Source organism: Hypanus sabinus, chromosome 8 (genome assembly GCF_030144855.1).
Source record: "Hypanus sabinus isolate sHypSab1 chromosome 8, sHypSab1.hap1, whole genome shotgun sequence".
Taxonomy (NCBI): Eukaryota; Metazoa; Chordata; class Chondrichthyes; order Myliobatiformes; family Dasyatidae; genus Hypanus; species Hypanus sabinus.
In genome coordinates, this window is record NC_082713.1 from 145,143,860 (window position 1) to 145,165,468 (window position 21,609).

The 21,609-nt window shown below is 45.2% G+C and overlaps 1 protein-coding gene across 1 annotated transcript in view; it reads left to right on the forward strand.

Moving 5' to 3' along the window:
• Positions 1 to 21,609, forward strand: part of b4galnt3b (beta-1,4-N-acetyl-galactosaminyl transferase 3b) — a 181,646-nt gene that overhangs the window by 2,822 nt on the left and 157,215 nt on the right. The gene's annotated exons all lie outside the window — the stretch shown is intronic.

Below are 21,609 nucleotides of genomic sequence, written 5' to 3' on the forward strand. Positions count from 1 at the left end.
AGGGCCGACAACATTTTTGGTTGAGATCTTTTCTCTGGAATCCATTGGGCTCTTTCTCTCCAGTCTGGATGAAGGGTCTCAACCCAAATTGCCAACTGTTCATCTTCCTCCTGCTTAGATGATTCCTAACCTGCTGAGATCCTCCAACATCTCTTGTATTGCTCTAATGTTGTTCAATCCCAAAGCCACTGCTCTTTCTCTCCTTTGTGTCAGTCTTTACATGTTCCTTTCAACAAATATTTTGGAATTCTGCTCCTATATCTTCTTGAGCGGCTGAAGTCAAATATTGATTACTCATTTACTAAAAATATACTCATTTTAGAATATTTTACTATTTAACAAATGCACAATGAATACTTGTGTTGGTCACAAGGAAATCAATCTATCCTTTTCTATCACATTCATACTCTTAACACACTGAATTGTGTTAATTTGGTCAGATTTTTATTGTATTTAGGCAATTGTTTCCTGTTCAAGGATATCTTGAAGTTGTTGCAGCTTTATAAAATTCTAGTTAGACCTCGTCTGGAGTATTACATTCAGCTCTAGTCATCCTACTGGACTCATTAGGATGTTGAGGCTTTGGAGAGAGGGCAGAAGAGGTTTACCACGATGCTGTGTGGATTAGAGGGGATGTCCTATAAGGAGAAGTTGGATAAATTTGTGTTACTTTCTCTGGAGCTATAGAGGTTGAGGGGAGATGTGATAAAAGTTTATAAAATTATGCAAGGTATTGATACAATATACGGCCCTTAACTTTTCCCCAAAGTTGAGATGTCTAATACTAGATGGAATGCATTTAAGGTGATTGGGGGTAAGTTCAAAAGAGATGCATAGGGTGATTTTTTTTTGCACAGAAAGTAGAACATGCCTGGAATGTACTGCCAGGGGTGGTGGTGGAGGAGGCAAAAGTGGTGGAGGTGTTTAAATGGCTCTTACATGTATGTGCCAATAATTTTGGGATATGGATATTGTACAGGCAGGAGGGAATGGTTGAGTTAGGTATTCACTTAATTTGGCACAACATTGTAGGTTGAAGGGCTTCTTCCTGTGCGGTACAATTCAACATTCTAATCATTGAATAATGAGTGTAGATGATAAACAACTTTTGGGCACATGAAATAGTAGACCAGTTTTAGAGCAGTGATTTATAGTTATCTTCAGTTAGATGGTAAACTCTGGATCACCAATGAATTGTGAACTGCCCATTCAAATTGGCTAGCATTGAGTTGATTGTTAACTCAGGTCTGACAGTTGCTGTAATGAACTCTGTGAACTGTGGCTAATGCTCTGAGTACAACATCCAATTAGATAACACAACGATTTCTATGTTGTGGTAGCTCCAAGAGCCAAAAGGCTCTGCACTGCCTCCAGTCCTGGTTCCGGACCTTGATCTAACAGCAGATATTGTCACCACCAGTCTGAGAGTTCTTGTGGTGCCACTGGGTCCTAATGCTCCAAAACTCCCTACCTACTCACATTTCTTGCACGTCCCCCTAACCCTTGTAACCCCTTCAGTCCTCCGAGCCACCCTCTTCCTGTGATCTCATTTTGCCTGACCTCTTTAACCTTCCACCCTCCTCTGATTGCTCCAACCTGCTACACAGCCCTGACCCCAGCTTCAACCTTTGCAATGTCTCCAACTTTCTGTGCCCTCCAACCTGCCCCTTTCTGAGGCAGAATGTTCTACTTCAGCAGGGTACTCGCCTTTGAGCCGTACACCAACATCTCAAGAAGTTCTGTGCCTACCAGGACACTCAGCTGTTCTTCCATTGCCTCTATCTCTGGGCCTATTTCTTTGGTAAGATTTCCTCATTCCCCCACCAATAACTCCTCCTGCCTTAAAAGCGCCGACTCTTGGACATCTTGTTCTGGTCTTTGCCCGCTTTGAATCTTTTCATCTCTAATTACTGATGGGACATTAACTGTCTTGACTTTACTAGTTCCCTCACCTATTCCAACCTCAACTCTTCTGAATGCACTTTCCCTCCACTCTCTCCATACTCATCCAAGCTTCAGCATCAAACCTGCAGACAAAGGATGTTCTGCTGAGTTCTGATGGACATTGTCTCCCACACTATTACTGACTTCATTCCCTCCAGATATTTCCCCTCCACGTCCTCCAGCCTAACTGCCCTGGTAAGCTCGCTCATGCCCTACAGAACTTGTACTCTTATCTCAAATCCATTTTGTCCCCTTTGGTTTATACCTGCCCGACCTACAGCCGTTACACTTAACATGCTGTCCACCAGGTCAGCAACTTTTCATTTCCTTGGCCCTAACTACCTCGTTTTCATTATTGACATCCATCCCCCATCAGGAAGGTCTCGAGGCTCTCTACTTCTTTCTTGACAACAAACCAAACAGTTCTGGTCCTCCATCTGGCAGTACTGGAATTCATCCTTCACATCTTTCTGCTTTTCTCTCGTCAGATCACAGGGTACTTGCATGGTCGTCAGCCAGACTGCCTTTTCATTGGCCAAGTGGAACAGTCCACTTTCCAATCCTACACTGGAAGCACTCCTTGACTCTTTCTCTTCTACAATGACGACTGCATTGATTCTGCTTCCTGCACCCATGCAGAGCTCATCATTTTCATCATCTTTAGCACCAACATCCGCCGTGTCTGCAAATTCACTTAGTCTGTCTCTGATAACTCTCTCCCCTCTCTCAGTCTCTCTGACTCCATCTCTGAAGACAGGTTTATCTTCTGACATCTTTTGCAAACCCGCTGTCTTCCATATTGACCTTGACAACCTGCTACTTGCAAGGAAGCTAATCCCTTCTTAGTTGTTCAGTCACTGCTGCATCCATTCTTTGGACGAGGCTTTCTATTCCACAACATATAAAATATCTGCTTTTCTTTTCTAGCAGACAAAGCTTCCCCTCCACTTCTAACAGTGCAGCTCTCGCCCCAACACCTTCCCTCCCCAAGATAACAAGGATAGACTTCCACTTGTCCTCCCCTACACCCCAGGAGCCTCCACATCTAACATATCATTCTCCCCAACCTTTGCCACCTCCAATAGGATCCCACCACCAGGCACATATTCCCTTTAGCTCTCCTGTGTGCTTTGCAGGGACTACTTTTTCTCTGTCTCCCTTTTCCACTTGTCTTCCCCCACCAATTCCCCTCCATGTACTTCCCATTGCAACCATCTCAAATGCTACACCTGGCCATCCACTTCCTCCCTCACCACCATTCAGGCCCGTCAACAGTCCTTTGAGTTGTGGTAGCACTTCACATGTGAATCTGTCAGTGGTACTTATTGCATCTGGTGCTCCTGGTATGGCAGCTTCTCATCGGTGAGACACAATGCAGATTGGGAACCATTTCATCAAGCAACACAACATCGACTTCTCTAACTTTTGGTAACTATTTCCCTCTGTACATTGCTCCTCCTTGTGCCCTTTGTTTTTCTTATCCCGCTGGCTGCCTTTCCCTTTTTACTTCTCCTTGTCCCCACTCATGACCTGCCCATCACCCACATGTTCCTTCTCTAGATTCCACCTCCTTCCCTTTATTCCATGGCCCATTGACTAATCAGATTCCATCTTCTTCAGCCCTTTGCCTCTACCACCTATTACCTCCCAGCTTCTCACATCATTTACCTATCTTTCCCCTTGCACCTGAATTCACCTGTCACCTGCTAGTTCGTGCTCCTCCCTCTCCCCCCACCCTTTCATTCTATCTCTCTTTCTTTCCTGATGCAATGTCTTGCCTCAATTCCTTCTGTAGGTGTTGCCAGATTTGCTGAATTCCTCCAGCATTTTCTGCATTGTTCCAGATTTCCAGCATCTGCAGTCATCCTTGTACCTCTAAAGATTATTTATTGCCATCTTTTAATGTTGCTCATCATACCCATGAGAAATTATGTAAGTTTAGTATGCATAGAACTTTGGTTCAATATTCAGCAAATGAACAACGATTGCTTCTTCTAAGTACATTTAAAAGAGGTGAAATTTTATTGCTGCACTCCTTCCTCCTCAGGAGCCAAATGCACTAAAATACAGTAAATACATACTCAAATCAATTTCTAGTTCAGCAACAAAGGGTAAATGACAAACACGAGAAAGCAACACACACAAAATGCTGGAAGAACACAGCAGGCCAGGCAGCATCTATGGAAAAGAGTAAACAGTCAATGTTTGGGCTGAGACCCTTATTCGGAACATAATAGGATAAGTAAAATTCAGGACGTCAAGGGTAAATGATCAACACGGCAACACGCTGGAGGAACTCAGCAGGTGGGGCAGCATCCGTGGAAGTGAGCAGTCAACATTTCGGGCCGAGACCCTTTGCTGAGTTCCTCCAGCATGTTGTCTGTGTTGATTTGACCACAGCATCTGCAGTGTACTTTGTGTTTACTAAGGGTAAATGATCACCTTTTGTGTAGTTGGGGACAGGGATCAATTCCACAACCAGAACTTTTATGAAATTGTGCTGATTTATGCTGATTAATCAACCTTTTATTCTAGGATGAAACTATTTTGTACATTTGCTCAATTTGTATACCTGGGGAATTAATGAGCATTTGACATGCAAATTCAGAGTCAATGTACTGTGTGGTCTTTATATTTGAATAGTTCAGTAGCCTTTTACAATTCATGAACTTGAACTTTGCAAAATTAATTTGCATCTAACCTTAAACTGCAGAGCTTGAGTTAACTGTCATAATTTTTGGAGCGACGTTTAGCTTTTCAGTTGGTTTATTTATTTCAAGATACTGCATGGGTAACAGGCCCTTCTGGCTCAGTGAGCCCATGCTACCCAATTAACCTACCAGCTTGTACGTCTTTGGAACTTGAGGAAGCCCATTGTGTCACAGGAAGAATGTACAATCTCCTTACAGACTGTGGCAGAATTGAACCTAGGTCGCAGACGTTATAATAAGATTACGTAATCTGCTATGTTATTGTGCCACCCCTATTTACCAAAGTCCTGATTTTTAAAATACTATTTTTCTTTCTAATCCCTGATTGGTCTCTTTTCTACAGTTCCACAGCCCTTCAACAGCTCAGTGTTCCATCAAGCTTGACTTCTTATGCGATCCCAGTACTTGCAATGCCATTCGCCAAGGTGCTTTCAGTTGTGCTGACACTGAGCTCCGGAGTTCCTTTTAACTGCTCTCCCACTCTTTTGGAGACCTTTCCTATAACCATTTGAGCAAAATATTATCTTCAAAGGCATTATATAAGTTGTTAACTTTGTAGTTCATCCCAGTGCTAGATTCCACATGGAGTTCAGCAGTGGAGCCCAGTTTTGGTAATGTTTCCTGGCAATACACTGGAGAATTTTCTATCAGATCCTGCACCAAATTAGACTTGTTACAGTGTCTAAAACTTGTTGATTTTTCTTGGGGTCTGTAGAGATTTGGATAAGGAGGCAAAGGAAAAACTGGATTACTTAGAAATTGCGATGAGGTGCTGGGGTGTGGGGGTGGTGTTTGGAGAAACAGTAGCAGAAAGATTTGGCTCATTGCAACGTTCCAAGTTCCACCTTCAATTTTAGAATGTCTTTCTCTTGTGTTTGTGGTTTGATTTTGGCATTATTTTGCAATTTCCCTTCCTTACCTCCATCCCTAACCATTAGTGGAACATTTTATTTTCTATGCTTGGAATTTGTACATTTTCTTTGTACTTGTTTCTTTATTCTAAAGTCTCCTCTTTTTTTCCCAACATGCATGGAGATCCATCTTGAGTTGGCTCCTGTTAGTTTTGAAGGAAACAAAATAACTTAAAACAAATGTAACTGCAGAAGCATGAAACAGACTCTTGTACACTGACCAATTCCAGACAGACAGACATACTTTATTGATCCCGAGGGAAATTGGGTTTTGTTACAGTCGCACCAACCAAGAATAGTGTAGAAATACAGCAATATAAAACCATAAATAATTAAATAATAATAGGTAAATTATTCCAAGTGGAAATAAGTTCAGGACCAGCCTATTGGCTCAGGGTGTTTGACACTCAGAGGGAGGAGTTGTAAAGTTTGATGGCCACAGGCAGGAATGACTTCCTATGATGTTCAGTGGAATGAGTCTCTGGCTGAACGTACTCCTGTGCCTAACCAGTACATTATGGAGTGGATGGGAGACATTGTTCAAGATGGCGTGCAACTTGGACAGCATCCTCTTTTCAGACACCACCGTCAGAGAGTCCAGTTCCACCCCCACAACATCACTGGCCTTGTGAATGACTTTGTTAATTCTGTTGGTGTCTGCTACCCTAGCCTGCTGCTCCAGCACACAACCGCAAACATGATAGCACTGGCCACCACAGACTCGTAGAACATCGTCAGCATCATCTGGTAGATGTTAAAGGACCTCAATCTCCTCAGGAAATAGAGACAGCTCTGAACCTTCTTGTAGACAGCCTCAGTGTTCTTTGACCGGTCCAGTTTATTATCAATTCTTATCCCCAGGTATATGTAATCCTCCACCATGTCCACACTGAACCCTTGGATGGAAACAGGGGTCACCGGTGCCTTAGCCCTCCTCAGGTCCACCACCAGCTCCTTAGTTTTTTTTCACATTAAGCTGCAGATGATTCTGCTCACACCATGTGACAAAGTTTCCCACCGTAGCCCTGTACTCCGCCTCATCTCCCTTGCTGATGCATCCAACTATGGCAGAGTCATCAGAGAACTTCTGAAGATGGCAAGACTCTGTGCAGTAGTTGAAGTCCCTATCATTCTTATTTGCTCTGTCACAACCTGAGCAATCCCTCAAATCTGATCCACCTACTAATTATCTATTCTGTCCAAAATACTGTTTTTGTTTCAAATACATGGTCCTTTGAATATTTCATCCTCTACTTCATTCTCTCTCTTTCTTATTTCAGCTCCCAATTTATCTGTTTGAAATATCAGGCTTTGTTAGCATGCTCTGTTGCATTTAATGTATTTGTTCTGCTAGTTAACTGTGTGCTTCCAACGTAACATGAAATTAATGCTCTGAACTTAAGTTTTAAATTTAATTCTGTTTCAGCATATTCTTTGCAATTGGCAATGCTTTTTGATTTTCTTCTATTTGCTTCTTGACGTTATGCCATGTTAATATGTGTCGTGTTGACTTTTCCAGTATTTACAACACTTTTTCATTATAGCAATGACATTATAACACTGACAAACATTTCAGAAAACATTTTTGCATTTTACTTAATGTTACTTTCTTTAATGAAATACAAAAAAATCTCTAATATTAGTTTTTGGAAAATGATTGGAAATCTGAAATTGTTCTTTTCTACTGACACACTATTGAAGACAAAATATAATCATCTAAAGCAGAATTTATATGTAAAATCTAGGATGCCTAAGACTTTTGTGAAGTATTTTATATGCATCTTTAAATCTCTCTTTGTAGCTATAAAGAATATTATTGCCTAGTTTGGATTTTCAGCAGGAAAATACACTTCATTTTATGTGCCAGGTGTCCACAGAATTTGAATGAATGCAAAATGGTGTCCAAAGATCATTTAAATGCTACAGGGAGTAAGAAATTATATGCAGATTTAATCCTAAAATGATTAGCTAATAGATTAAAAACTAAAAGGATATTTAGTTATCATTTTTAATTTCTGACTATTCTGTCTGAATTGGTTAGCTATGTTTTGCATTTCCTGGTGCACTTGAAATCGCTCTGTGTCCTGAGATAAAGTAGATCGATTTCACTCCATATCCTGATCCCAGATAACTTTTCCCTTAGCATCTAGCATCCACAGCCAATATGAATGTGTTGCTAGTGCTGAATTGTGCACCTGATGTTTTTAATCCTGCACTTTTTTGTAAACAGTTGTGGTTGAGGTGTGACTGCATGAAAGTAGATGTGTTCCTGCCATTGGACCCTGTGCCTGTGGGTCAAGATCAGAAGCATTAATAGGTATTCTACAGGGGGATTGAGGGTGCTGGTATAGCACAACAGTGACCACTCCTGTGCTTGCCAGCAGTTTTTTAAAGGCCTCTTCTAAATCTAAGGGGATTCCAGTGTGAAGGAACAAACTCTTGTAGAGATGAAATATTTATTTTTGCCACTATCAGTGAGAAATCTGGTTCAAAGTAAGATACAAGTTCAAGAGACTTTTTTTTTGTTTGAAAAATACAATGAGTGGCTCAACTTCGGCTATGTAGTGAATCACTTGGCCATCCAGGGAGAGTTAATTTATAAGCAGAAAACTTTCTGGATTGTTTAGTGTCTTGCCCTCATGAATTCATATGAAAAAGAACGCTGTATTGAATTTATTGGCGTTATTTATCTTTGTTAGCATTTGTATAAAGGCAGTTTATTTGTGTGCTGATTTCAGTCTGAAGCATTCCGATCGGGTAGATAAGTTACCATGACTATCATAAAACTAATGATGCAGCCTCTTCTGGACTTTGATTGAGGCTGGCAAATTTTCTGCATGAGTGGATATTATTTCTACTAATACACTGATGCACTTTTATGTTTTTAAAAATATTACGTGATAAAGTGTTAAATTTTCCAGTGAGTTTGAAGTTTCCTTGAAATTAACTAAGAGATACAGTCCCTTTCAGCCCAACGAGCCCATGCTGCATAATTACAGCTATGTGGCTAATTAACCTACTAACCTGTAGGTTAGTAGGAATGTGGGAGGAAACTGGAGCCCCCAGAGGACACCTACATGGTCATGGGGAGAATGTACAAACTCTGTACAGACAATCGATTTTGGGTCACTGGCAGCTGCAAGGAGTTTGTATGTTCTCTGTGTGACCATGGTCCAGACTTGGCAGGCTGAATCTGCTCCTACGTCTTATGGTTGTTGTCCATCTGTAGCGGTGTGCTACACGCAGCGCTAAAATTACGACACGGAGTCGGTAACTGCAGTCGAAGGAAAAACTTTATTCGAAATCCTCAGCCTCACTTTTAAGCCTCTCTCGACCTGCCCCCGTGGCGCAGAGGCTCCAAAGCTCTGTGCTCACAAACCCCTGTAGGCTATCTAATTGTGAGCCGGTTCGGATGTGCCAGGAAATGGGTCGCCACATAACCCCCCCCCCCCCCCCCCCCAGAACCGGCGATACACCCCCCAATGTCCACAGTCTGGGCTAGAACCTGCTTGGGAGGTCGGCCTCTGTGCCGAGGTGCCGGAAACTCGGCCGGTTGCACCAGGTCCACATGGGCCGGTTTGAGGCGGTCCACCGTGAAAACCTCCTCTTTCCCCCCAATGTCCAGCACGAACATGGACCCGTTGTTCCGGAGCACCATAAACGGCCCCTCGTATGGCCGCTGCAGCGGTGGCCGATGCCCGCCCCTTCGTACAAACAAAAACTTACAGTTCTGTAGGTCTTTGGGTACGCAGGTCGGGTGCCGCCCGTGCTGTGAAGTGGGTATGGGGGCCAGGTTACCGAGCTTCTCGCGTAGTTTGCCCAGGACTGCTGTGGGATCTTCCTCTTGCCCCCGTGGGGCTGGTAGGAACTCCCCGGGGACGACCAGGGGCGCGCCGTATACAACTCGGCCGACGAGGCGTGGAGGTCGTCCTTGGGCGCAGTGCAGATGCCGAGTAGGACCCAGGGAAGCTCGTCCGCCCAGTTGGCTCCTCGCAGGCGGGCCATGAGGGCCGACTTCAGGTGACGGTGGAAACGCTCCACTAGCCCGTTCGACTGTGGGTGGTAGGCAGTGGTGTGGTGCAGCTGAGTCCCCAAAAGGCTGGCCATAGCTGACCACAGGCTGGAGGTGAACTGGGCGCCTCTGTCGGAAGTAATGTGGGCTGGTACACCAAAGCGAGATATCCAGGTGGCGATCAGGGCTCGGGCGCAAGATGCGGAGGTGGTGTCGGTGAGCGGGACCGCCTCTGACCATCTCGTGAACCGGTCCACGATAGTCAGGAGGTGCTGCGCTCCGCGCGACACTGGCAGGGGGCCCACGATATCCACATGAATGTGGTTGAAACACCGGTGGGCGGGATGGAATTGCTGCGGTGGGGCTTTGGTGTGCCGCTGCACCTTGGCCGTCAGGCAGTGCATGCACGTTTTGGCCCATTCACTGACCTGTTTGCGGAATCCGTGCCAAACGAACCTGCTGGAAACCATCCGGACAGTTGTCCGGAAGGAGGGATGCGCCAAGTTATGAATGGAGTCGAAAACACGGCGCCGCCAGGCTGTCGGGACGATGGGACGGGGCTGGCCGGTGGCGACGTCACAGAGTAGGGTCCTCTCACCCGGGCCCACGGGGAGGTCCTGGAGCTGCAAACCGGAGAATGCGGTTCGGTAACTCGGAATCTCCTCATCCGCCTGCTGCGCCTCTGCCAGTGCCTCAAAGTCTACCCCTTGGGAAAGGGCATGAACGGTAGGGCGAGAGAGCGCATCCGCCACGACATTGTCCTTACCCGAGACGTGCCGGACATCCGTCGTGTATTCAGAGATGTAGGACAGGTGGCGTTGCTGGCGGGATGACCAGGGGTCGGATGCTTTCGTAAACGCAAAGGTAAGCGGTTTGTGGTCCGTGAACGCGGTGAAGGGCCGACCTTCTAGGAAGTACCTGAAATGCCGGATTGCCAGGTAGAGCGCCAACAGTTCCCGGTCGAAAGCACTGTACTTGAGCTCAGGTGGCCGCAGGTGTTTGCTGAAAAACGCCAGGGGTTGCCAGCGACCTGCGATGAGTTGCTCCAGCACCCCACCGACTGCCGTGTTAGATGCGTCCACTGTGAGGGCGGTAGGGACGTCCATTCTGGGATGTACTAGCATCGCGGCGTTCGCCAAAGCTTCCTTCATTTGAACGAAAGCGCCGGCGGACTCCTCGTCCCAGGTAATGTCCTTGCTCGGACCCGACATCAGGGCGAACAGGGGGCGCATGATCCGGGCAGCGGAAGGGAGGAAGCGGCGGTAGAAATTGACCATACCTACGAATTCCTGAAGACCTTTGATCGTGGTGGGTCGAGGAAAGTGGCGGACCGCATCTACCTTAGCGGGCAGAGGGGTTGCCCCGTCTTTAGTAATCCTGTGGCCCAGGAAGTCAATGGTATCGAGTCCGAACTGGCATTTGGCGGGGTTGATTGTAAGACCGTACTCACTCAGTCAGGCGCAGAGTTGACGGAGGTGGGACAGATGCTCCTGACGACTGCTGCTGGCTATGAGGATGTCATCCAAATAGATGAATGCGAAGTCCAGGTCCCGTCCCACCGCGTCCATTAACCGCAGGAACGTCTGTGCGGCATTCTTCAGGCCGAACGGCATGCGGAGGAACTCGAAAAGGCCAAACGGGGTGATGAGAGCCGTTTTGGGGACGTCGTCAGGATGCATTGGGATTTGATGGTACGCTCGGACGAGGTCTACCTTGGAGAAGATCCGTGCGCCGTGCAGGTTTGCTGCAAAGTCCTGAATGTGCGGCACAGGGTAGCGGTCCGGTGTGGTAGCCTCGTTCAGCCTGCGGTAGTCGCCGCACGGTCTCCAGCCACCTTGTGCAGGGGGGAAGCCCATGTGCTGTCGGACCGCCGGATGATCCCCAATTCCTCCATCCTCTGGAACTACTCCTTCGCCAGTCGGAGCTTGTCCGGGGGAAGCCGCCGAGCGCGGGCGTGGAGGGGTGGTCCCTGGGTCGGGATGTGGTGCTGTACGCCGTGCCTGGGCATGGCCGCTGTGAACTGCGGTGCCAGAATCGATGGGAAATCCGCCAGGACCCTGGTGAAGTCATTGTCGGGCAGCGTGATGGAGCCGAGGTGAGGGGCTGGCAACTGGGCTGCACCCAGGGAGAATGTCTGAAAGGTCTCGGCGTGTACCAGTCTCTTCCTGGGCAGGTCGACCAGTAGGCTGTGAGCTCGCAAAGAATCCGCTCCCAGGAGCGGTTGGGCTACGGCGGCCAGTGTGAAGTTCCACGTGAACTGGCTGGAGCTGAACTGTAGCTGCACCTGACGGGTGCCATAGGTCCTTACTGTGCTGCCATTCACGGCCCTCAGGGGGGGACCCGGTGCCCTGCTGCGGGTGTCGTAACTCGTCGGAGGTAAAACGCTGATCTCAGCCCCAGTATCGACCAAAAACCGGCGTCCCGACCTTCTATCCCACACATACAGGAGGCTATCCCGATGGCCAGCCACCGTAGCCATCAGCGGCAGCTGGCCCTGACGTTTCCCGGGAACTTGCAGGGCGGGCGACAACGGCGGACTTCCGCGCCCCACCGCTGGTGGTAGAAGCACCAGTGTTCATTGGGCCGGGGGTTGGCGGGCTCTGCGGCCGGGCCTGGACTGGTTTGCTGCTGGGGGCGTGGCTGGGAGATCTGTGCGATGGACGCCCCGCTCACCTTTTTGGCGTTCCACAGCAAGGCTGCCACCTTCCGGGGGTCACTGAAATCCGCGTCGGACAGCAGCAGGCGTATGTCCTCGGGCAGCTGCTCTAGGAATGCCTGCTCAAACATGAGGCAGGATGTGTGTCCGTCGGCGAGAGACAACATCTCATTCATTAAAGCTGATGGAGGTCTGTCGCCCAAGCCTTCCAGGTGCAGTAAACGGGCAGCCCGCTTGCGCCGTGAGAGTCCGAAAGTCCTGAGGAGCAGAGCTTTGAATTCCGTGTACTTGCTGTCTGCCGGGTGCGACTGTACAAACTCCGCGACCTGGGCCGCTGTGTCCTGGTCGAGGGAGCTCACCACGTAGTAGTAGCGGGTGTCTTCTGAGGTGATCTGGCGTACGTGGAATTGGGCTTCGGCTTGCTGGAACCATAGGTTCGGGCGCTGTGTCCAGAAACCCGGCAGTTTCAACGAAACCGCATGAACAGAGGTGGCGTCGGTCATTTCTGGTCCAAAAATCGTTTGGACCATCGGGGTCACCAATTGTAGCGGTGTGCTACACGCAGCGCTAAAATTACGACACGGAGTCGGTAACTGCAGTCGAAGGAAAAACTTTATTCGAAATCCTCAGCCTCACTTTTAAGCCTCTCTCGACCTGCCCCCCGTGGCGCAGAGGCTCCAAAGTGTGCTCGCAAACCCCCGTAGGCTATCTAATTGTGAGCCGGTTCGGATGTGCCAGGAAATGGGTCGCCACACATCCCTGTTTATCTGAGAGGGAGTGGTAGTCATAGAGCACAGCAGTGTGGAAATGGGTCCTTCATACTGACCTGATTATTTTTTTTTTGCTTAGTCCCACCTAAGCGCACACCCAAAGGCCAAAGCCTTCTGTACCCCGCTCATCCATCTTCCAATTGAACCTGTATCCAACGCTTCTGTTGTAAGCTCGATCCACATTCACATCACCCTCTGGGTGAAAAGAATTTCCCTCTCAAATTCTCCTTAAATGTTAAACCTTTTGACCAAAAGTTCTAATCTCACACAATTTCAGGAGAGAAGCCTGAATGTATTGCCCTACCTGTACCCCTCATAAATTTTGTATACCTCTTTACTCATTCTCTCACAAACTTTTAATGTATTCAACCTGTTGGAAAAAAGAAAGAGAGAGATACCGCTTCTACCTCCTCCAACTATTCTGAGTCAGGCACAGAGAGATCTGTATTTACTGACAATTACCTTTATTGTTCAAACTTACAAGTATGTGAATTCATACACTAAATGCCTTGTGCACACACCTGCTAAGTATCCCTGACTCTCCTGGATAGTCAAAGAATAGCAAAGGTATTACCCGGGCGGAGGAATTTATGCTGGTCAGGCGCTCCTTGTTCCTTGTGGTCCCGATTCACTCTCCACGTGCTTCACGCAGGGTTCTTCTCACTTGTATCTGCGGTGGTTATTCTTTGAAGATACCGCCACCAGCACCCACAAAGCAGCCACTTTTATATCCATTTCTTATCAATTCAAATGTCGCATTCCCGTGTCATTGGCCGCAGGTCATGTGTCTGGCCTTTAACACCTGATCATTGGCTCTGGTCCAAGCCAGCATCCATCTATTGTCCTCTTCCCATCAAGGGACAGTTGCTGACTCATGGCTCTTTGTTCTCAGTCAGTAATGAGCTCGAATGGCCTCAGGCATTCACAATCCTGCATGTTGTAGCCAACCAAAGAACACCTCACAAATAACTCCTTATTTGGAAATGACCTCCATTCCAGCAGATTACCTGAAGGGTATTTGTGCCTTCTTTCTTTTAAAACACTAATCAAACACAGCATGTCAAGCTCACAAAATGGAGAATCGAGTGTCTTCCCAAAATGGCAGCCTCCATCCCCCAAGCACACGGCAAGAACAAAGACCGCTTCCACTGACCTAGATTCATTTGAATTCACTGATTTGAAGATTGTCATTCTTTCTGGCCAACAAACCTTTCCCTTGTCTCAGATCCCCAAGTCCTGGCAACATTCTTGTAAATATTCTGAGAACTCTATCAAGTTTATTGATATCAATCCTGTAAAAAAAAGTGATCAGAACTGCCTACAATACTCCAAGTTCAGCTTCATGAACCTCTTGTGCAACCTGAACATAACATCCCAACTCTTGTACTCCATTCTCTAATTCATGCAGGTTAATGTGCCAAAAGCTCTCTTTGTGATCCTGTCTACCTGTGATGCCACTTTCAAGGAATTATGACTCTTTATTCCCAGATACAGTTCACTTTATTGCCCTATCATTTGCTTTGTAAATACTATGCTGTCAAGTGCAACACCTTATTTTGTCTGCATTAAGTTCTATCTGCTGTTTCTATCTGCTGTTTCTCAGCCCTTGTTTTCCCAGCTGTTGCAAATTCTTCTGCAAGGTTTGATATCCCTTCTCGCCGAGCACTATGCCCCCAATTTTGGTGTGTTACGAAATTCCCGTAACTGGATCACTTACCAGCAAAGGTAGAGAGCTCCGTTGAAGTCTGATGGTACTATTTTTAAAAGTCTTTATTTATAAAGGGGCACAAAAATAAGATTGATACAGACATTCAGATAATATATGTCATCAATACTCAATCTAAAAATGCGGGTATAATAATAATCATCAATTAATCAATAGCTCTATCGTTTGTCTAGGGGATATTGTATTGTCCGATGGAAAGATAAAAGTCACTGTCCTTTCAAGCTGCAGCTCTTTGGGTTTAAGAGAGACGGTTTTAAACTTGCCCGGGTCTTTTATGAGGCCAATCCGTTGCCTCGGGGGAGTTGGTTCCCCGTTGTTAGTTCCAAGTCGTTTTCCGTGGAAACAGCCACCAGCCCCCAGGCAAGGGAACCGAACGCACGTGGCTTCCTTCAAATGGCTTCCCGCTATTACGGGATCGCTGGCGTTTCTTCTGGTGTGTCTGAGGGGCTGTCCCTACAGAACCCCCCTTTTATCTTAACTCGCTGGGTAGTAGATGTCAATCAGGTTGGGGTGATGCAATCTCTCTCTCAACCAGCCCACTTTGCCCGAGGGCTTGCACGTAGCATAGTCCCCAATCCACAAACGTTGTCTCCAGGAGACAATGGCCATGTCTCTCTCTCATTTCCTGGGTCCTCTGACCCAACCCAATAATGCTCTTGCGATTCTCACAAAGGAGGGGGCTACCCCGCACCCTTCAGCCCCTCAGAGCTGTGGTACATTCATAACAGGTGTTATCCACAAATTTGCTGATCTGATTTACCACATTATCATCTAAATCTTTAGTATAGATGATAAACAACAACAAGCCCAGCACCGGTCCCTGCAGTACACTACAAATCTCAGATCTCCAGTCAGAGAGACACCAATCTACTATCATTGTCCATCTTCTCCCGCTAAGCTAATGTTGAATCCATTTTACTACTTCACTCTGAATATGAAGTGATTAAGCCTTCTGGACCAAACTCCCATGCAGGGCTTTGTCGAAGGCCTTGCAAAGGTCCCATGTAGACAATGTTCACCTCCTTCCTTCACCAACTTTCTTGGTAACGTCCTCGCAAATCTCCACAAAAATTGGTTAGGTATGACCTGCCTTGTACAAAGCCCCATTAACTATCCCTAATCGAACCCTGTCTATCCAAATATTTATATATCTTGTCCCTTATAAAGCCCTCATATCTTGTAATAACTTTGTGACTTTTGCATTTTGGTAAGAAAAATGAGAAGAGGCAATATAAATTAGAAGGGAAAATTTGAAAAAAGAGTATAAGAATAGTCCTGATGAAGGGTCTCGACCCAAAATGTTGACTGTTAACTCTTTTCCATTGATGCTGCCTGGCCTGCTGAGTTCCTCCAGCATTTTGTGTGAGTTGCTATAAGAATAGAGATTTGGCAGTTAGTTCATTGGAAATAGTATCACAGTTTTGCAAAGTTTTGCAGGTACTTGGCTTTTTAAAGATGTGTAGAATCAAATACAATGACATTGTGATGAGTTGTAGTTACAACTGTGTTTTTGCGGTTTTGCAGAGGGTTAAAAAAAGATTTGCCAAAAGAGTAGATTGGTTGTCCAATCTGATGGAACTGTGTTCTGCTGTATTTAGTCACCAGCAATTGAATTTATTTGAATTTAGCAGGCCTCCTTTACACACCGGCTGTTGTAATTGTCCTCAGTGGAGGGAAGTTCACCTCCACAAATGCACTGGGCTGTCCGTACCACTCTCTGCAGTGCCCAGTGATCGAGGTTGGTGTAGTTCCTGTACTAGACCGTAATACAGCCAGTTAGGATACTCTCATTGGTGCCCCTGTGGAAGGTCTTGAGGATTTGGGGGCTCATGCCCAACTTCTTCAGTTGCTTGAGGTGAAAGAGACGCTGTTGTGCTTTTTTTTTGGCCGCGCAGCCAGTGTGTCCAGTTCAGGTGAGATCACCGGTGATGTGCATTCCGAGGAACTTGAAACTACTCACCCTCTCAACTGTAGTCCCATTGATGTTGATCAGGGAGAGCGTGTCTCTGTTCCTCCTGTAACCCACAATCAGCTCTTTTGTTTTTTGGACACTGAAGGGGAAGCTGTTATCTTGGCTCCACTGCATCAGGGTGTTAACCTCTCCTCTGTAGGCTGTCTTGTCGCTGCTAGAAATAAGGCCAATCAGAGTTGTGTCATCTGCAGATTTGCTCAGCAGATTGGAGCTGTGTGTGACAGCACAGTTGTGGGTGTAAAGAGAGTAGAGAAGGGGACTCAGAACACAACCCTGGGGGGTACCTGTGTAAAGGGGCAGAGGAAAGGGAGCCCATCCTTACCATCTGTTGGCGATCCAATAGGAAGTCTAGCATCCAGCTGCACAAGGTGGGGTGCGGGCTGAGGTCTATGAGCTTCCTGTCAAGGTCTGGAGGAAATTACGGTATTGAATGCTGAATCCAGAAACAGCATTCCAATGTATACATCCCTCTTCTCCAAGTGATTGAGGATGTTGTGTAGTACTGTGGCGATGGCCACAGGTACCATCGGTAGACCAGTTCCGTCGGCAGGCAAATTGTAGGAGGGTCCAGTGTGTGAGGTGGCATGCTGTGGACCTAGTCTTTAACTAGCCTCTCAAAGCATTTGTTTATAATTGAGGTGAGTACTTCAGGATGCCAAACTTTCAGGCACACTACCTTGTTTTTCTTAGGTACAGGCTGGCAGAGGGAGAGCTTAAAAATGTCCGTAAACTTAGCAGCCAGCTGTTCAACACACACTTTGAGGACCCGCCCGCGATGCAGTCTGGTCCCGCTGCCTTGCTGTTGTTGACACATTGTCATGACTTGTAAGCAATAGATGTGACAAAACCAGAATTTACTCTTGATGAAGGGTCTGGACCTGAAATGTCAAATTTTTTTTCTTCTTTTCCATAGATGTTACCTGACATGCTGAGTTCCTCCAATGTTTTTTTGTATACATGTTATTCTGCTCTGACCTTGTGTAATCCCTGGATTAAATCCCTTCAGGAGAAAATGTCAGATTTGAAGGAAACAAACCTCTGAACAGATGAGATTGACAAAGAAGAAGGAAGAAAAGCTAATTTCCCCCCTAATTTTCCCAAAAATGAAACAACAGCTGTTCACTATTCTGCCCAGAATGAGGCGATTAGTTCTCCTGGCTCCTGCAGTTGTGTCTGCTGAACCCGGCTGTGGTCAGTATTTCCACTAAACAGTGTATTAAGGTGACATGTCTAGTTTGATGATGTTTTATTATTTTTAAAAAGATATTTTAAAATATTGTGGAGGGAAATGTTTAATATTCTAAGTGCTGAATTTCCATTGGAGTTAAGCACACTAATCTATCGCTTTAGTGGGATGGCAGCAACTCGTGTTCAAATCCTCTCCGTTGTCTGTAACGTGTTTGTACATTCTCCCAATGATCATGTGGGTTTCCTCTAGGTGCTGTGGTTTCTTTCTACATTAAATCGTTAAGTTAATAGGTAAATCGGTCGCACTAGTATAATTGTGTAGCACAAGGTTGTAGGGCCAGAGGGCTTGTTACAGTGCTGTTCCCTGAACGAGTAAACAATCTGTTCTCTCCACTACCCAGCTGAGTATTTGCCATTATTTTCCCCCTTTGTATTTCTGCTCTAAAAATATCAACATGGTACATGGAGCTTAGAAAAATTAGAAAAATAAAGGGCTATAGGTAATCTTAGGTAATTTCTAAAGTAAGTACATGTTCAGCACAGCTCTGCCGAAGGGCCTGTATTGTGCTGTAGGTTTTCTATGTTTCTATCTAGCTTCAGCTGTACTGTGAGTTTGGATTAAATCATAAAAGTCGCAGTACTGTAGTCTCCAATGTATTAACTAGAAAATCATGGAAATTAGAAGATGCTTCATAAATTAAAAGTGTTGGAGTTCATTGTGAGTTGAGAGTTGTGTACATGTCGCATATCCTTCCCGGCCAACAGTGTGATTCTTTCTGGCCACAAGTTCTTCTGTAACTGACTTGCATTTCTTATTGTCACTGTGGTTGATGAGCTGTTGAATGTGTGAGGGAAGTTGAAGACATTTTGCATTGCATCCATTTGCAAATGATTTAAAATATGATCATTCAGTAGCCTTGGGATAATAAGAGATTTGTGTTTTTCAATGAGCCGCAAGTATCTTGAATGAAGATTTAAATATCAGGGGATGCAGTAAACTTGAACAGCATGCAGTATTCCTCCCCCCCCCCCCAGAAAAATAGCTTTAAATTCTCTAAATTCTCCTATGCAGTTCATTTTTGCCCCTTGAAGGTAGAACATCAAGCAGAGATATGATTCAGTGACTATTTGCAGATTTATTTTCAATTATTTGTTTTCAGAATTGGGTTTAAAATCACTGGCATATGTCATGAAGTTTGTTGTTTCTTTCTGTAGCAAGATCAGCATTCATTGTCCATTCCTAATTGCCCTTGAGGGTGCTGGTGAGCTGGTGCCATGGAGGACTACATCAGGCAAAGTTGCTGTTACATAAGGAGCTCCAGGATTTCCACCCTGCAACGACTGATAGATTCATCCATCTGTAAATGCGATACGTCTGGTATTAGGCAGGTCAGGTCAGGTCAGGTCACTTTTTATTGTTATTTCGACCACAAACTGCTGGCACAGTACACAGTAAAAACGAAACAACATTCCTCCAGGAAATCTATATAGATAAATATGGAAGGAAAACAAGCATCAATTTTGATTTCTAGATCAAATAACAGCTAGGTATCTTGCTTCCAGTTAGAAAACGTGTTTCCTAATTTTTTGGGTAGGACATTGATTCTTTCTTAGTTATTAATATTTGCTCACGACATCAAAAATAGTACAAAGTGGAAGCATCATTTGCAGTAAAAACACCAAAAAAACCCCACGATTTTCCCTCACAGTTCATCAGATTTTACTCAAACAACAATCTCGGGGGGGGGGTGGGGGAATTATTTTACTTTCCTTTCAGACAACAGGAATAGACAGAAGTTGGCACAACATCGTACAGACATACACAGTCTGTTCCTTGGCAATTCTTGCCTCGAGTGCCTGGCTGCTGCCCAGGAAGATCACAAAACACATGCCTTCAATTTAATCCAGACCCTAGAAGCACTCTCCTGCACACATTCCATTACTGCCTCAATAGCAACAGTACCCAGTGAGAAGAATATTTTATACTATCTGTGATACAGCCCTTTAACTGGTATTGTCATTTAAAGTAAAATTAGATAGGTATATGGATAGGAAAGGAATGGAGGGTTATGGGCTGAGTGCGGGCCAGTGGGACTAGGTGAGTGTAAGTGTTGGCACGGACTAGAAGGGCGAAGATGGCCTGTTTCCGTGCTGTAATTGTTATATGGTTATATATCTAATATGCAAATTACTAATTGGATGAAGCTTCTGTTTGGAAAACCACTTGATGGGTGAGTCACGCTTTACACTGGTAGTACCAGTTAGTTTGATATTATTTTTATGTTCCTAACCTACTCTTGCAATCCTCTTTTGCATCATGAGCCGCAGGTTGAGAAGAATATTGCTCAAAGGCATTTTGAATCATTTCCCATATTGATGCTTTCTATTAGCAGCCACGGCAACCTTTGCTTATGGACCAGTTGCAAATGTTGTCGTGGCTTTTACAAGTCGGTATGTTACTCTTCACAGCAGTCTGTGGAGGCTTTTCTTAGTCATCAGTGGCTTAGAAAGTTTGCCATGATTTGTCTTGTTACTGGGAGATTTCTTCCCTGAAACCATGTGGAAAACAGATTGTCTGTGGCTGATTCATGTACTTTTGTCACCTCATACTCTGCTGGGTGCCATTGATTTTTCAATCTTAAAGGATAGTGGCAACTACTTTTTTATGGAGGTTTGTTAACAGAGATGTGAAGCTGGTAACAATGGTGCCTTTCAAATGGGGCTGTTATCATTGCAGTCCTCTTTAATCAAAAGTTATATCCCATTATTAGTACACTCAAATAAAATATAACATTCAAGAAAATCTCAAGTTACCTGGGAATATTAAAAAAACTATTGGTTATGTCTTTCCAGCCATTATTATTTAATTTGTCTGGCTGTATTGTAACCCTGTTATCCACTTTGTAATGCAGTTGCCACGTTCATAATTATTCCAAGCTGAGATTATAGAAACATACAAAAACTACAGCACAATACAGGCTCTTCGGCCCCCATTACTGTGCCGAAAATATGCTTTAGAAATTACCTAGAGTTACCCATAGCCTCTTTTTTTTTTAAGCTCTGTGTACCTATCTCTTAAAAGACCCTATCGTATCTGCCTCCTGCACTGTCGCTGGCGGCCCATTCCACGCACTCACCGCTCTCTGCATAAAAAAAAAGCTTACCCTTGACATCTCTGTACCTACTTACAAGCACCTTAAAACTTCGCCCTCTCGTGTTAGCCATTTCAGCCATATTTATTATTTTGCCAAATATGTTTATATATCATGAGAATCTTATTTCATATTTGCTGTGATTATTCAATAAGTTAGCTGTTAAGATGACATTGGAGTCAAATAATTTTCTCCAAAAAGAACATGTATGAAGGAAGGTTATAAGACATTGAGCTGCAGCTTGGTTGCCAGAATTAATTGTGGTTGTCATCCGAGCCAGCAGTCTAATCAATCACTAGTTGGTAAATCGGACATCCGCAAAATTGTGAGATAGCAAAATTAAATTTGCCTCAAAGTAGATGGAGCCATTTGATGGTGACCCACATGCTTTCAATGGTGATCCCTGCTGCCCACTGTTGGGTAAGGAACAGGGGATGACAAACTTTGCTTGAAGCCTGTTTGAGTATTTTCATTTCTTCTAGAGATAGTGAACTTTTTTGTGCTCTTTCCTGTCTAACAGGTTCTAATTTCCAACACTGGAATATTTAACATTGTGAACAACCCGGG